The sequence below is a fragment of the Mesocricetus auratus genome, unplaced genomic scaffold (genome assembly GCF_017639785.1).
Source record: "Mesocricetus auratus isolate SY011 unplaced genomic scaffold, BCM_Maur_2.0 Super-Scaffold_4256, whole genome shotgun sequence".
Taxonomy (NCBI): domain Eukaryota; kingdom Metazoa; phylum Chordata; class Mammalia; order Rodentia; family Cricetidae; genus Mesocricetus; species Mesocricetus auratus.
The window spans coordinates 118,267,759-118,280,838 of record NW_024429182.1 but is presented as its reverse complement, the minus strand read 5'-3'; positions in this window follow the sequence as shown (position 1 = coordinate 118,280,838).

Sequence of the window (13,080 nt, the reverse complement as noted above, 5' to 3'; positions counted from 1 at the left end):
CATTAGGTTTCCTCTTCTATCTTTCTCTGCTTGTTCCTCTGAGGAAGGATATCTTTCTGGACATGGAGTTCCACTAGGCTAGCGGTCAATTAGACTCAGGAATCCTCTGCCTCCATCCCCTCAGATCTGGGGTTACAGGTGTTTGCTGATGATGCCTACCTTCTTGCTATGTGGGTGCTAGGATCTGAACCCTGGTCTTCATAATTCAGAGACAGTGCTCTAAACCATCGAACCAACTGATCTGAAGAGCTGTAGGAGAACAACTCTCTGCAGTTTTAAGCCACCTAATCTGTGGCAATCCACCACAGCAGTGATGGGAAATGCATATATGTCGATACTCTTTCAGTCTAGGTTTGGATGAAAAAATAAGGCTCCATACTGAGCAATTTCCTAAGGTCACACTGCTGGGAAAGGTAGCAGGGCAATGGAAATTTATACTTGTGGTGGTTATTCTTGGCTATATCTGAAATGAACTAAAATGTAAGTGTTTGGGTACAACTGTGAGGGATTCTTTTCTTAATTAAACCATTTGAAGTGGGAAGACCCACTTTTAATCCAGGTCTTTGAGGTGGGAAGATCCACCTTAAATCTGAGCCAAACCTTCCACTGGTGGCCTATGTAAAGGACATGGAAGAAGAAAGCTTTTGCTCTTTACCTGCTTAATCTTGACAATCTTGCTGGCAAGTTCATTCCTTCACTAACATTAGAGCCTACTTCTTTTGGATTTAAGTGTTTAATGAAAATCAGCTGAGATATCCTGCCTCATGGACTGAACAACTCCTGGATTCTTGAATCTTCTGTTGGTAGACAGCCATTATTAAACTAACTGAACCATAGGATGAATGGATGGATAGACAGATAGATAGATAGATAGATAGATAGATAGATAGATAGATAGATAGATAGATAGATTTATTGATTGATTTGTTTTGTAGAGAACATAGACTAATATAGTACCTATGGCTGTCTGGTCCCCAGATCCAGGGCCTTTTTCATTGTATTGGGTTGCCTTTTGATGGGCTCTACAGTGTCCCCTGTCTCAATGAGAATACATAAACAAGCACACACACATACACACACACACACACACTGTGCACTGCACACTCACACCTATCATCTGAGTCCTACAGTTGATCCAACCATTAGCCACTTTGCATATCTGGAAAGTGGTGACTTCTAGAGCTGAAGGGGCATCATCACATCTTACATAGGACAGAGCTCATTTTCATAAAAACCAAGCATATTTTATCCATCACCATGTCCTGTGGCTACTCTGCTGGGGACGTGAAAGGTTTAGGACAGGAGTGAGATGTTACACAATATAGCCTTTCTGTAATGTGAAGGAAACATCTGGTGACATCTCCCAGTCTCAGCCTCTGTCTCTCACTCCAACACCTAGATCACAGCATCCCAGAAGCCATGAAGCAGGGTCTCACCACTCTAGCCTTGTGATGGCCCAAAGGAAAAGCTTCTCAGCTGCAGACACTTGTCTAGTGGTATCGAGATGGAGGTTCTGGTTTGGTGGTGCCTATGACTTTCTAGTCTCCCTCTCCCCAGCCTCACAAGCAAGTCCTTAAGCTTTTCCAAGAAGAAGAGTGTTTGTGTTAGGTCCCTGCACTGTTGGAAAATCCACCCCAGGATGAGGGGAGCAAGCAGGAAAGTGACAGAAAACAATGAATCCAGGGTGGCTGTCCAGGTGATCACTGACAGAAACAAGGTGGTGTCCCCGGTGGATGCCACTGTTGGGCCTGCTGGTCTCTGTGCCCTGGGAGAATGATTGGGATGCCCACTAGTTGTCAACTGGCTCAAAGAGAAAGGTTCATCTGGAAAAGGTATTCAAGTAAATGCTGCTCCTATGAGTCGTGTATCCGTGGACCTTCAAGGCTGTAATATATGGGAACAATACAGAGATTAGCATGACCCCTGTGAAAAGATGAAAGAGAACAGATCCTCTTAGTCATCACAACTGGAAAATCTAAGCTGAAGAAATAATTGTTGATTTTTGGCCAAGGTCATTCTCTAGCCCAGGAGAGGCCACAGGAAAGAGTATGGTCCCAGCACCCCATGCTGCTTGCTACACCCAAAAGCTCGCTCCTGGATCTTCCAGATGGATGCCATGGGCTTAGCCTTCTGTGACCCTCATTTTGATTAACTTGTCCTTGTCATTTGGTTCGGGTTTGGGTCTGCTACTAGTAAAGAAAAGACAAGGAAATAAGTAGAGGCATCTGTCTTATATGACAGAAAACTCAAAGAAATGCTCAAAATAGGAGAAAAAGTCCTAAATATCTAACACCAGGACCAACTTAGAGGGACAGTTAAGAGAGAAAGCAAAGATGACAGCTTGCTGATCCAGGCCAAGAAAGAGGGACAGACAAAGATACTTCAATATCCATTCACTCACCTACCCACAATTTAATATAGCCCTACTATGTGCTCATATCAAGCATGTTCATGAAAAGTAGGGCCTTCTTTTCAATGAAACACCTGCCGTGCTTCCATTTGGAGAGAGGAGGCCCCTCTGCCTTCATTTTTACACTGATAGCTTAAACACCATCAGTCTAGTACACCATTTGAAAAAGAGGCAAAATGGACAAGAGCCTGAGGAGATTAAAACGCTGATGCAGACGTGGGTGTCACGTGCTCACTGGGATCAGGGAACAATCTTTTTGCCATCAGGGTTTTGGAGGTAAAGGCAAGTGGAGGCATGGTCTGAGCTAAATGGAGAAAGCGTCATCTACAGATCAAGAGACCCTAAAGAAGAAAGCAAAGAAAATGCGGAATGAACAAAGGCTTGGGAGAGGAAAAAACAACAATCAAGAGACCAGTCAGATGGAGGGAAGACTGTCAGGGAATTTGTTTCCTGTCCACCTGAGAACATTGATGAAGTAGTGGAGAGGCTTGCAGATAAAGGGCACATGGGCATGAGGAGCACAGACCACAAAGAGTCATCTAAAGGAATGGGCACTCATCAGGGTTGTAGTAGCAGGAACCTCCAGGGAACAAATTGGAGGCCGAGTAACTAAGATGAGGAGCTAAGGGAAATTATCATTTTATCAGACAGTAGCAGAGAAGCAACTGTCTTTATGAAAATAGCATCAGAGTTTCTGGGTGGGGGACAGGGATCCTGAGGACCGGGCAGGAAAGAATGCAGGGCCTTGACACATGTAATGCATGGAAACATGCAGAAGAGAACGAGCAAAAGTGGGGGGAAGGCTAGAAGCACACTGAGAACTTAGGTTGTCAGGAACGACGGGGGGGGGGAGGGATATTCCATTCCAGTGATCTGCTAGCAGCAGTGTGATGTTCCACCCCTCAGTGTACCCTTGGGTCACAGGGGACATCTACTATGCACAATCGCCTCCCCGTGAACTGTATTGGAGTGGTGTGATGTGTGAAAATGATGTGACAAGAAGAACCTGGGCCCCAAGTCTGGGTGGTAATCAAGGGAAAAGCTAAGAACTCTAAATAGTAACAGGAACTGTAAATCATTTCTTCTTCTCTGGTCAGATCTACTGGTGATGGGGAACACCTGAGTTCTTCAGACACTGTGTCTCAAACTTAAACACACACACAATGAAACCATCTGGAAGTCTTATCAAATCCCTAGGCTCCAATCTCTAAGACCTTAATCTGGGAGGTCTCGCAGAGCCCATGAATTTGTGTGTCTAATAAATTCCTTGTTTTTGCCCATGTTACTGGACTGAAGGGATCACACTGACTAGCCCTTAAGATTCAGGGTAACCATGGCCCTAACACCAACATCTGACTTCTTCTTGCCTGTATCTCCCTCTCACAATGGAAAGCTCAGTGCTCTTACAGCATGGAGAGTCCCATGCTATCCAAACTTCTCCATTACCATCTGCTTCTATCACATCCAGGAAACCAAAAGGGCCAGGAGAAAGGCAGTTGCCATGGTTAATATTGTCAACTTTGACAGAATCCAGAATCACCTAAGAAACGCACCTCCCACCATGTCTATAGGGGAGTTTCTAGACTGGATTAGTTGGGATAGGAAAACCCTCCCTAAGTGAGGGTGGCACCATTCTATGGCCTGGGGTCCTGACAGCAAATGGGGCACCAAAACACATCTGTTTCCTGACTATGGGTACCGTATGACCAGCTGCCTCCCGTCCTGCCACTGTACCTTCCCCACAATCATGCCTATCCATTACTGTAACCAAAATAAACCCCTCCTCCCTTAAGTGGATTTCATCAGTTATCCTGTCCCAGTCCTGAGAAACTGACAAAATGGCCATTGGCCTTCCCCTCAGCCCTGTGAACAGGAGTAGGGTGTGTATCAAGTGGGGAAGCCATCACCATTTTCTCTACCATTTGGCCCCTCAACCTGTCTGTTGGCCTCTTGACTTACCATCTTCCACCTTAGTATGAGCACCGTGAAAGCAGAGTCCAGTACGTTAGTAGGTGCTTAGTAAACGTTTGATGGGCAGAGTCATCAGTGATGAAACTACCTCAAAGTCCCAACAGAGCAAATGTTCCTTTTAGACCAAAGTGGGTAGGAAAGTGAGATCTGGGGGGGGGGAAGCAACAGAGAGGCCCCAGGGTCAAGAGTTGCCCATTGAGCCTCTGTTTGTTCTCCCAGGCTCCTTCTTCCCAGTACTCCAAGCTCTTCTCCTGGGCTCTAGACATGAGGAGTTGGCCATGCAGGCAAAGATGGCAGATGCCACCTTGTGGAAAAGAGGCTCTGACCAGTAAGTGGGGGCGAAAGAAAAGAAATCAGATCTCCCTGGAGCAATGGAGGCTGTGCTAGAGGAAAAACTTCAGAGCTTCTGAGGGAGGCTCCCCCAGGTCCTGGGCCTTCCCCGTTCTCCAGTTCTGTCTCCCCCCACCACTACCCGCCTCCTACTTGGAACCAGTGACTAATTGTATTGCGTTTCTCTTTGACTTGCGTCACCCAGCAGAGAATGTTGGTTGTTTTTACAGCTTATCCTTTCAGGGATTCTAAGTGACATTTTTAAGTGCTCTTCCCCTGCTCTGGAGCAGCACAACCTCCTCTGTTCTCTCCCCCTCAATCTCTGTTTCTCTCCCCCTCACTCCTTTCCCTCTTCCGGGGCTGTCAGGAGGAATAAGAAGAACTCAGAAGACAGGGGAAAGGCTCTCAGAAAAGCAACCAGAAGGCCTCCTTGGGCTCTCTGGCTTTTGAGAAGACCCCGGCAGGACAGAAGCCAGTACTCTCCAGCACTGATAATACCTGCAGGAGAGGGGTGGTAAAGAGTCATGCTGGGAAGCTCTTTCCTCCCTCCCTCCCTCCCTCCCTCCCTCTCCTCCTCTCCTCCTTCCATCCACAAACATTCTCTAATACCTATTAGCAGAGAACAGAAACTAAAACAAACCGTGTTTCTTTCCTAAGCGCTGGTGATGAGTCAGCCGACTATCACTAATGCACTTGGGACCATCCCGAAGGCTATAAGGGGCCGCTCTACCTCATGAGTAGAGAGCACCAAACCTAGCCTGCAAGAGAAGAGATGGTCAGAGACGCGTCTAGGTGGTGATGCTACGAAACAAGGATGAGATGTTACAGACACCTGCCAAAAAATGTACAGAAATAAAGCAACAACAGCACAAAAAGTCATACTGGCTGGAATGCCTTGGGGGAAAATGTGGGAGTGGGACTTTGAACAGCTTGGGTGGAATGGGAGATGACTCATCAGTTAATTACATGCACTCCACAGAGCATGCTCAGTTCCCAGCACCCACATTGTAAGACTCACAACTACCCAAGTTGATTCAACAACCTCTTGTGGTCGGTGTGAGCACCCACACTTTCATGCACACAATTGAAAGTAAAATAACCTAGGTGTGGTAGGTGTGCCTTTTATCCCAGCACTTGGAAGGCAGAGGCAGGAAGATCTCTGTGAGTTCAAGGTCAGTCTGGTCTACATATCAAATTCCAGGACAGCCAGGACTACACAGTGAGACCTTGTCTCAAGGGAAGAAAAAAGGGGAGGGGCTAACAACTCAGGAGCCACTGGTATCTGGGAATCTTGAGTTTCTTCCTCCATAAAACGGGAGAGTTGGACCACATCACCCTGACACCCCGACACCTGGCTCTGCAACTCCAGCGTCTGTGATTCTTCCCCAGCATCGAGGAAATGGAAACACCTCCATGAAGGCGGTCTGTAAAGTGAGAGGGGCCATGGGCCTGGAACACGGGACCTGTGTGTGAATCCAGCCACTTACCATTTGAAGGGACACAAAGCCCCTACCTGAGCCACAGCCTTCTCGGCTGAAAAGCACAGAGCAGCAGAGACGATGTCACCGTTACCCGTCAGGCTAGACTCACAATGGAATGACAGGAGCAAGCACTTACAGGTGAGCACTGTGGTGTGAGCTCCTGTTGCCAGGGACCCATCTCTAGCCCCCAGAGGATGTTAAGATCATGGGCTTCCCTCGGTTTCAGTTTCTTTCCATCAAAGCAAAGGAGAAGGTGTTAAAATCTCAAATTCTGGGTCTAGAGAGAAGGTAAGAGCGCATACTGCTCTAGCAGAGGACCTGACTGTGGTTCCCTGCGGGACTTCTCGGCAAACACCACAGCCAACCAGAATAACAATCTGCAGGAGACAAGAAAGCAGCTTAGTTCAACATGACTCAGTAGCTGATGGTGACTCAAACTTTGAGAGTCTGACCCAGGTCATTTATTTTAGTACCTCATAATTCAGAATAAAGTTTCCTGGTGATAATTAATTCAATCCCATGCGCACAACAAAGCTGAAGACAAGGCTACATCAAAACTCTTTGTAAAGTACATGTGACAGCTTCCATAAAGATGGGCTCTATCGGCTGACTGAGAAAACATGCTCAAGATAATGGGGGTCTCCAGCAGTTCCACTCTTAGACATATATCCCAAAGATGCCCATTCATACAACAAGGATGTCTGTTCCACTATGTTCATAGCAGCATTATTTATAATAGCTAGATCCTAGAAGCAACCTGGATGCACCTCACCTGAAGAATGGATAGAGAAAATTTGGTACATTTACACAATGGAGTACTACTACGCAGGGGGAAAAAATGGAATCTTGATATTTGCAGGCAAATGGAAGGCACTAGAAGAAACTATCCTGAGTGAGGTAATCCAGTCACAAAAAGACAAACATGATATGTACTCACTCATATATGGATTTTAGACATGGATCAGGGGAGTGCCAGACTACAATCCCAGTGCCAGTGAGTCTGGGAAACAGGGAGGTTCCCAAGAGATATGCATGAATGAGGCAAGATCTCCTGAGCAGAGTGGGAACATGGGGGGAGGGGAGAGGGAACCAGGAAAAAGAGACAGGGAGAGGAGGAGGGGAGAAGAAGACATGGGGGAGCAGGAAGGTTGAGTTGGGATAAGAATAGAGGAGAACAGGATGAGAGATACCATAATAGATGGAGTCATTATAGGCTTGAGGAGAGAGCTAACACTAGTGAGATCTCCAGAGATCTACAAGGATAACACCAACTGGCAAACTAAGCAATAGCAGAGAGATTACATTAATAGCCCCTCCCTGATGATAAGATTGATGAGTACCTTATATGCCATCCTAGAACCTTCATCTAGTGACTGATGGAAGCAGAGGCAAATACCCATAGCTAAACACTGAACTGAACTCCTGGAACCCAGTGACAGAGGTGGAGGAGTGATGAGCAAAGGGGTCAAGACTGTGCTGGTGAAACCCACAAAGACAGCTGACCGGACAAGGGGGGGAGCTCTTGAACACCAAACTGATGGCTGAGAGGCCAACAGGGGACTGATCCAGACTCCCTGGATGTAGTGTCAGTGAGGAAGCCTCAGCAATCTCTGGGGCCTTGGATAGGAGATCACTGTTTACCATGGTGTATGAATGAACTTTGGGAGTCCACTCCACAATGAGGGATGCTCTCTCAGCCTGTACACATGGGGAGAGCCTAAGTCCTGCCCTGGATGAAATGACAGACTCTGGAGACCCCCCCATGGAGGGCCTCACCCTCTATGGGAAATTGTGTGGGGATTGGGTCAGGGGCTGGGGGGAGCCTGGTGGAGGGACAGGGGAGGAGGGGTGGGAGAGGGAACTGGGATTGACATGTGAAGCATGCATGTTTTTAATTTAAATAAAAACACATATTGAGAAAAAAAACAAAAAAAAGCAAGATAACAGGGGTCTCGGGGAGAATCTGGTATGGCCACAGAAATAGTACAAAGATCACCAGACTATTAACCACATCTGCTGCCAGCCTTCTGGGTGGAAAGCAAGTTGTACATCTCTCCCTTTGAAGAGACAACCCTGTGTGTTTAACATTTCTGGTTCCCTAGGGCTTACCTGTGGGCACAAGGACCTACAGTTTTTCTGCACCTATGATGGGAGCTCACAACCACCTGTAAACTCTAATTCCAGAGGAACTGAACTTGTCTTCTCACCTCCATGGGAATCTGATTGAGTGCATGCCCAAGAGTGTGCGTGCAAACACACACACACACACACACACACACACACACACACAGAGGTAATTAAAAACAAAATAAAATCTAAAATCCCAGACTGCATGTATATAGTCTATACGGGCTACACCAAAAGAATGAAGTTGTGACTGAAAAGGAGAGGCCCAAAACTACCCATGAATCAACTCAGCTGCAGGCAAAGTTGCTAGGCAGGACTTCATGGTGAGATAACCCCAAAATGCCAAAGGCAGGAGATTGGGTATACAACTACCCACAACACACAGCTGATCCCAGACTTTTTTCACCTGCAAGAGAAATTCCATACCAATTAATGATAATTCTTGTTGGATTGGAGCTTTCAAGAAACCTGCCATTACTGAGCAGAGAAGGCCCTATGTTCTGCCTCAGTTTCCCTGCCAATGGCAGAACAAAGCAGATGGCACTGAGTTGCCTCACCAGCCCTTGGTATTGCCTCTGTAAGGCTATGAAAGGAAACAATACAGACTCTACCAGAAGAATGAACTTGCGGCTTAAGCAGGGGAGGCCCAAACCTACCCACTACAGGCAAAGCTGCTAGGCAGGACTAGAGACACCTTTGTGGTGAGAGAATTCTTGGGACAATTGTCCACACAGCTTAGTCATCAGTGACAAGAAGTAAATGAAACCTAAAAGGGACAGCCTCATGCAGCCTAGACTGTCCCTCTACAGAGAATAGTTCCAGTTCTGTCACATGGAGGTAAAAAAATATCTCAGAGTCATCTTGGTTTAAGATGCTGCCCTCATCCATTAACAGAAGACTTGGGTACCACATAGCCAGCCTCACCCCAGTCCAGGCAGTTTAACAGCCTTCTGGGAGCCTGTCAGGCTGTGGTCACAGCACTATGCCCTATTGGCATCTCTGAGCTCACTCAGCCTTTCTAGCAGTCCCAGGACACCAGTACAATTGGGTGGTTGTGGCCTCTGACCCCTGGTGTCTCAGGTCCCCTTCTGGAGTGCAGGAATGGCCACGACCAGAGAAGGTGATATCAGTGAAGGGCTTCACAGGTGCCACACTTGACTCTGAACATCTTACAAAGGTAAATCTTTAAGATCTCATAATCATCTCTCTATTGGACTGATACTATTTTATTCCTTTTTAAAAATCTTTCATTAATTAGTACGTATTGATTGTACATATGAATGCTGTGCAGTGTGGTATTTCAACACACACATATAGCACACACTGATCAAATCACAGGCATTAGTCTTCAAGATCCTCTCATCTATATCTTCATAAAATATATAGCAGGTTGTCAAGAACTTTTGCCTTCCCTCTGAGCTGCAGAGCACCAAAACGTATTCTGTCTATTTAACTGTGTCTTGGCACCCATTATCCAATGCCCCATTGTCAATGTTTTCTCCCTTTTGCAGATGAAGAGGCTGAGGCTCTGGAAATAAGTAACTTAGCACAGTGCCTGCCAAGTATTAAGTACTCACATAAACAATAACTCTCCTACTGTTGATGTCCTAATTGTTGTCATCACCACCATCATCCTCCTCATCTAGAAGACCCAGAAGTCGAGTTATCCGATGAGTTCTCCAATCCTCTTCTTTTAGGTATCGGCAAACCCTCTAAATCAGTTTCCTGATTCTAGATCTGATACCACTCTTAGAGGTGAAAATGTTACCAGTTCCAATCCAGTTCAACTAAATAAGAATGCACAGGCTTAAAGACAAAGACCAGGATTTTAGTGTGCTTTGCAGGTAATTCTAATTTTAGTTTGAAAATTGCTACCCAAGAATGAAGAAAGTTTTGTAGACATTGTGATGGGCAGCATATAAAGCGACAGAACAAATGGGCTAGCTTGGGGCTCTGTTTTTGTGACGTCACTAATGATATCATGGGAACTCCACCTTTAGGAACTCCTCTAATCTTAATTACTCCTAAAGGCCCCACCTCCAAAAATTATGAATATATCACATTTTGGGTTAGATTTGCAACATGTTAACTTTTAGAAGACATATTGAAACTACAGCAGTGGTCGATGAATTTGATTCCTCTTTCTGGTAGTCGTGCACTCTGGGTAACCCCACCGTCCTGTATGTAGGCTAGATTCAGGGACTCACTTCTAACAAACAGTGTGGGAGACGTGAGGCTGTGTCCCTTCTAATATTGATTCATAGAAAAACTCCAGCTTCCACCATGGGGGCCCTGCTTCATGTCACACTTGTTGTCACAATGTGAGCCACGGACGGAGCTGCCTACAAGGCAAGAAATGGATGTCGCCAGCTGTGGTGCTGAGTGAAAGCATAACCCCAAGGTCATGTACCTCAGTTGTTAGTGCTGTTTGAGGAGGTTAAGGAGGTGTGGCCTTATCAGAGGAAGTGTGTTACTGGTGGCAGGCTTTAAGATACATGCCCTTTCCAGCCGCCCTCTCTTCGCGATTGAGGTTCAAGACATAAGCTCTCAGCTTGCTGCTCTGCACCTGCTGCTTGTAGTCACGCCTCCCCGCCGTGATGGTGATGAGCCTGCAGTTCACTGAAACTGCAGTCCCAAGGAAACCTTCCCACAGCCTGTGTGACTTGGGTCCTGGAACCCTAACTAGGGAGAGTGAGAGAATGAAGACTGAAGGACATACACATAGACACGCGTGCAAGAAAGCTGGAATCGTGCGGGAACTACTACCTCCACAACCCAGAACCTCAGCCTGTTTATTAGATAAAGCACGGGATGAGGTTGGGACAGCTAGTCTCAGTAGAAGGTCTCTGTAGGTGAGCAGTCTCAGGCTGTGAGCATCCACGAGGAGGGAACTACAGTTACTAGTCTTTGCACACACTGGTCACTCATTCATAAACACTAGGACCTCAGAGGAGTTCTCTGCTACCCATCTTGAGCCTGGCCCATATAGGTAAGAGCTTTGCCAGTCTCCCAGGAATCTGAGGCCTGGAGTCCTCCAAATGGGCATACCTGTATCAACAATATGCATTCACTCACTTCACTAACTCAACACTTCCTTACACCCTACAAAACCTTCCCTTCTGTATGGGTTTTCATCACAGCAACAGAAAAGTAACCAATATACTAGCCAAATGACCTGCAAGGCCTGAGGACTACCAGTGACTGTCCATGGACTGTCTCAATAAGCCTTGTGGTGACAACAGTTCCAGCCTTGACTACAGCCTTGTCAGGGATCCTGAGCCAGGGTAATTTCAGATAGTTTTTGAACTATTGCCTCTTGGTTAAGCCACTAAATCTTGGAGCAATTTAAAAGGAGATCACAACTAAAATGAAAATAGGGTATTAGGACAAGCATAAAAATGACTTCCCAGTGGTGCCCATACCCCAACCCCTGGACCCTATTAACATGTTACTTTACACGGCAAATGGACATTGAAGATGTGCATGTGTTGGATTTTGAGATGAGATTTTCCTGGATTACTCTAATAGGTTGAGTATGATATCACGGGGCCTGGATTCGTGAAAAAGGAACAGGAAAGTCAGAATCATGTCATACGCCATGGGAAAGACTCAACGCACCCTTGCTGACTTTGTAAATGGTAACAAGAAAAGGAAGCTGTCCTATTCTAGAGCCCCAGGAGGAAAATGGGCTCTGATGAGATCTTGAAGTTGCCCAATGATATGCATTCAGATTTCTGATCTGTATACATTTAACATACTAAATGTATTTCAAGCCACCACGTCTATGGCAACTTGTCATGGCAGCAACAGGACCCCAACACCAGAAGAAACAACACTAGGAAGATGTTTGCCTACACAGATGCGTCAGTGTTAACATCTCTGTGGGAAACTAGGATTTGGGTAAGGTGATTTGGATAAAGGCATGGGTTCATGAGAATAAGGATGGAAGCACTCATTTGCCCCTTCAGGAGGAACCAATTGGAGCTGAAGAGCTTCCCAGTTCCAGATCATTCACCAACACCTGCCAGCTGTCCCACAAAACACACACAGACTACGCCTTGGAGAAACACTGCGTGGGTGGGATCCCACAGGGCTAACCCAACACCATTCCAGCATCATCCCTTGGCTCTAGCAAGTCAAGAGAGCTGCCCCGCAATCCCAGCAGCCCCACAGCACATCACAAGTTCTTTATCCTTCCTGCCACTGATGCTCAGAAGGTGAAAAGGGTTGAGCACCTACTAAGTCCCAAGACAACTGGAATTTCCACATCCACATCTAACTTTTCTATATATATCCAAGTAAAGTCCTCACCCAATGCACCCGCCCCCCTCCCCGCACCACCAGGTCTACCTACAAGATTTCTGTCATTATTTCTCACCTCATATATTCTCATGTTTATGCCTAATTACACAACATAATAGCAACTGAGAAACTGAGGCTCCGGGAAGATTTCAAATCTGGAATGCAGATTCTGTGAGCCCACTCCTACTTTCTGTCCACCGAACCACACTTTCTCCCACTTTTAGCAACAAAAAAAGCCCAAATTAGAATCTAACTCCAAGAGCTGTGAGACAGACAGATTACTGTGTTCCAAGGCTCAGTTACAGAAGTGCCGCCACCTCCCTGAACCTCGACTTCCCCATCTCTGAAGGACAGCTCCAATGGGGAAACAGTTCATGGTGGTGTCAGGAAACTGGAAGGGAACACAGAAATACCCCCAGATTCAGTAGCCACCCCCACTCCAATTTCCAAAACCGAAAG